Source organism: Myotis lucifugus, unplaced genomic scaffold, assembly GCF_000147115.1.
Source record: "Myotis lucifugus unplaced genomic scaffold, Myoluc2.0 scaffold_201, whole genome shotgun sequence".
Lineage (NCBI taxonomy): Eukaryota > Metazoa > Chordata > Mammalia > Chiroptera > Vespertilionidae > Myotis > Myotis lucifugus.
Genome location: NW_005871249.1, coordinates 2,039,695 through 2,044,823, shown reverse-complemented (window position 1 = coordinate 2,044,823; position 5,129 = coordinate 2,039,695).

Genomic DNA, 5,129 nt, shown 5'->3' with positions numbered 1-5,129 from the left:
TTTCTTTATTTACTTACATATTGCACATAGTACTTTCGAAAAAAAATAGATTGGAATTAATAGGAAAAGAAACAAAAATTAAAACTACCTAATTGTTTAAAACACTTGAAACTCTGCTTTGAATAAGCAAAAATTCACATATTAAAATTAATTTGAAACATTATACAGATTGAATGATACACTACACAGTGCTTATTCACTAGATTGTTTCCATGATACAGTATTAAGGTGAAATGACAATGCATGTTCTAGTGCCATCTGCAGAATTTTGCATTTTAACAACACTTCACTGCTTCTTACTAGATAGATATGTTTATGACCAGCCATGTTTGGTTATATTCCTAACTAAAAGGCTAAGTGTTCCTATTTAATCTGAAAATGAAAAATGAAGTAATTCATTTTTATTCATAGCTGCTCAAATTATTTTCTACGACACAATGAGAAGGAATTATTTTCAGTTAAAAAGGAATAGCATATTTAACACTGATTGATCCTCATTCAAGGGGAAAAATGGGAATTGTTAGTAATGATAATAATAGCAAAATGATTGCATAGAAATTTCATGTGCCAGACACAAATGCCCCAGTAAGTATTAACTCATTTAATCCTAACCACAACCCAGAGAGGGAAGCTGTTATTACTATATATATATATATATATATATATATATATATATATATAAGCCTGGAGAGGTTAGAAAATTTCTCCAAGAGCTACTAGGCACAAAAGTTAGTGAGGGCAAGAAATGTAAGAGGCACCGTCCAATCCCTGAACTTACTTTCTCAGCCAGACCCTACACTGTCTATGGGCTAAACTCAGAGCCAGTCCTTCTCATAGGTTATCACATTTATTCATCAACACCACTCTATAAAAGTGAGTCTTCAAAGTCCCATTTTAATAATTAAAAATTCAAAACTCCAAAAAGTCAGCACACTTACAGTCCCACAAATGCATAAATAATTAATTGTTAGATTCAGGTCTGTAGATTAATGATGTTTTCATTTACTTAACTATGTCAAACTACTTTCCAAACAAATATTTACTAATATCTAGTACACAGGTCTTTAATATATTTAAATATATACAACACTACCTGCAAAATCAAAAACAAACAGGTAAATGAATATAATCTGTGCTTTTCTTAATTTGAGATTTGTATTACTGGTGGTAGGACAATTGTTTTAAGTGGCAAGGGTAATTATGGCATTAACCCTTTGAGTGCAAACCAATATCCTAGGAACTATGCTAAAATTTCCAAGGCATTTTTGCTGATTTTATAGCAGTTTAGGAAAAAAATTATGAATTGCAAGTAAATGAAGTGACATATTCAAAAATTTAAGGAAACCTTTACTACATTTGTTTTCTGCACTTAGGTGCCATCTGTCAATAAAGAGTGTACTAGCATCTAATAGTGACACTGCAGGAGGAGCGCAATAGCGCTCCCGGCACTTTTGGCGAAAGACAGGAGGAGCGCGATTGCCCTCCCCGGCACTCTAGGGGTTAACATCTTTGACTCATATAAAGAGAAATCTATCTATCTATATAAAAGGCTAAGTGACTGACCATCCATCTGTCCAACCATCCAACCGACCTGCCAGTACATATGACATGCACTGTCAATTTAAAAATAAACATTGACTTTAGCATGCGCAATACATATAAAGCTCTCACTGGCACCAATCACACGTGTGTTTTAACTTTATAATACTACTAGAGGCACAATGCACAAAATTCGTGCAAGGCTAGGCCCTCTCAGCCCCAGCCACGTTGGCTGCTCCCTTGCAGTCCTGGCCACCTTGGCTGTGGCCCCGCCCCCAACCCACTGGTCGTTCTGGAAGGTCATTCTTCCATCTTATCTAATTAGCATATTAGCTCTTTATAATATAGGATATTATATATACTACTAGAGGCCCGGTGCATGAAATTTGTGCACGGGGCAGTGTGTGTCCCTCAGCCCAGCCTGCACCCTCTCCAATCTGGGATCCCTCTCACAATCCAGGACCGCTGGCTCCCAACCACTCGGCTGCCTGCCTGATTGCCCATAATCGCTTCTGCCTGCCAGCCTTATCATCCCTTAACCACTCTCTTGCCAGCCTGATCAATGCCTAACTGCTCCCCTGCTGGCCCAATTGCCCCTAACTGCCCTCCCCTGCCATCCTGGTCAACCCTAACTGCCCTCCCTTGCCATCCTTGTTGCCCCCAACTGCCCTCCCCTGCTGGTCTGATCACCCACAACTGCCCTTCCCTGCTGGCCATCTTGGAGTAGCCATCTTGTATCTACATGGGGGTGGCCATCTTTGACCACATGGGGGTGGCCATCTTGTGTTGGAGTGATGATCAATTTGCATATTACCTCTTTATTACATAGGATTTTGACATATAATTTTTTGCAGTAACATAATTACCACACGAATCTTTCTTCTAATTAATTTCCTTTCCTTGGTGCACCAAGCCACTAGTTCTTCTATATTTGTTTCCAAGCTTTTTTAGCATGTCACATCGAAATTCATTTTTATGCTAGTAAGCACATTCCTAATTTCTAGCCACCCTCCGACAACCCCCCAAAAATCTATTAGAAAAGTTCTCAGCTAAACATCATCTCTCTAATTGGATGTAATAACTTTGTTTTGTTTTCATTGTTTTATCCTTCCTGTAACCTTGTGGCAGGTGAAAGTGCCACATCCCCCCTGTTATCTTTTGGCAGACAGAACTGGTTCCAATTCACTATGTCCATCTAAAATGTCCTTTAAATATAGGTTTATTTAGGTAGAGGTAGTAAGTTGATTTAAAGAATAATATTCAAGAAATTGCATACTTGCTATATAAATATGGGGGGAAATTGTGTATCTTGTAGGAAGTGGTTAACATTTGGAAGATACCATAGACACAAAAAGGAATTGTTTCTTAACTAGGCTATCTGATAATTAAATGGGCTAAATCCATGATAGTGAGGTCCCTTAAATTTATAGGAACTGAGTAGAAACTGGATGTTTGCATGGAAATCAAAACAGAGGACTCAAGCATAAACAGTAGGGAGGACTAGGAGGTGGTTAGTTCTTAAAGGCCCAGAAGCTACTATGGGTCTTTTGATAAATTCCATGTGAGTGAGAGATGCTCTGGAAATTTGATGGAGAAAATAATCACTCTCTGGATATGATACAGGTGGCTTACCAGAAGCATTTGTTTCAGGCTTCATACAACCTTTAACATTTTAATAAATGTAGACTAGGCCTGGATGGCGGCATTTGGGGTAAAGAAAAAGCAAGAGAACAGGAATGCAAAACTTGCAAAGCATATTTGAAGAAACTTGAGCTGCACAAGAAAGAAAATATGACAGTAACTTCTTGATAACAAACATATAAAACACATGAAAAATTAAAAATAAGAGAAGATGGTTTACAGTTATATTTTTAGAAAATAATTTTGTTTTCTCAGAGAATAAGATTGCATCTATATCTGTCCACTGAATTATTTTTCTAATATTGAATTATAGTAAACTTATTTTCTGCTTCAAAATGGAAATGAAATCATATTGATGAATGAACGATAGGGGGAAATGTTTGAAAGAGTAAGAGCAGTGTTTACCTTACCTGATATCAAAATTTATTATAAACCTATATTCAACCAGTGTGCTACTGATTCAGGGGTAGTAAAATAAACCACTAGAATATAATAGAAATTTCAGAAATGGACCCACAGACACAGTTAATTTGAAGTTACTAAGATTACCAAGTGCTGGGAAAAATATGGTGAAATAGCAACTCTCAAAAACACTAGTAGGAGAATGAATTGGTATCTCACTTTGGAGAGCATTTTAAAAAAAAGTCTGTTAAGTTGAATATGTATCACCCTATATCCTAGAATTTCCCTATATACATACTATGTCCATCTATTACAAACCTTGTTCAAATAATGTTTTGCAATACTAAAATATTGAAAAAATCTCACAAATGTCCTTTGATAGGGGAATGTATATATAAAACTAGCGTTGTTAAAGAGTAGACTAATACAGATAATTAAAATGAATTGAATTAGTTCATGTATTAACATCCATAGATCACAAAAAATATATGTTAAATGTAAAAAACAAACAATATATGTATGTATTTACAACCACACAAAATTTATGCTCATATGCATAATGAGTAACATATAAAAGCATGTTTAAAGAAGCATATAAACCTATACCAGGATAGTTATTAGCTCCCTCTATTCCGTGAGTGAACACAGACATGAGATGGGTGCTCTGTTTCCTTTTTCTATAAAATAAACTGATTAACAAAATAGATCCAGAGACATAGAAGCATGGAACAGACTGTGGAACCTCAGAGGGAAGGTGTGGGTGGGAAGATATCAACCAAAGAACTTGTATACATATATGCATAACCCATGAATACAGACAATAGTGTGGTAAAGGCATGGGGTAGGGGGCGACAGTGGACTAAAAGGGGTCAATGGGGAAAACAGGGGACATCTATACTAATAAAAGGGTAATATGCTAATTAGCCCGAGAGACCTTCCAGGAGACTTTCCGGACATCCTTCCTGGTGGGGCAAGGCAGAGGCAGTTAGGGGTGATCAGGCCAGGAGGGGAGGGAAGTCGGGGTGATCAGGCCAGCGCGGGGGGTTGGTTGAGCAGGCCAGCAGGGGGGCCAGTTGGGGACAAGCAGGCCAGCAGTGGGGGGCAGTTGGGGGCGATCAGGCTGACAGAGTTGGCAGTTGGGGGGCGAGCAGGCTGGCAGGGGGGCTGTTGGGGGTGATCAGGCCAGCAGGAGGGTAGTTGGAGGAGAGCAGGCCGGCAGTGGGGGGAAGTTGGGGGCGATCAGGCTGGTGGGGGGGGCAGTTGGGGGAGAGCAGGCCTGCAAGGGGGGCAGTTGGGGGTGAGAAGGCCAGTGAGGGGCAAGTTGGGGGTGAGAAGGCCAGCAGGCAGAATGGTTAGGGGCAATCAGGCAGGCAGGCAGGTGAACGGTTAGGAGCCAGTGGTCCCAGATTGCGAGAGGGATGTCCGACTGCTAATTCCATCAACTCATGTAATTAGCTTTGTGTGTGTGTGTGTGAGATTTACAGAGTATGTAAATCATGCTGAGTGCATTTTATTTTAGGCCCAATCAGGCCTAAACCGGCAGTCGG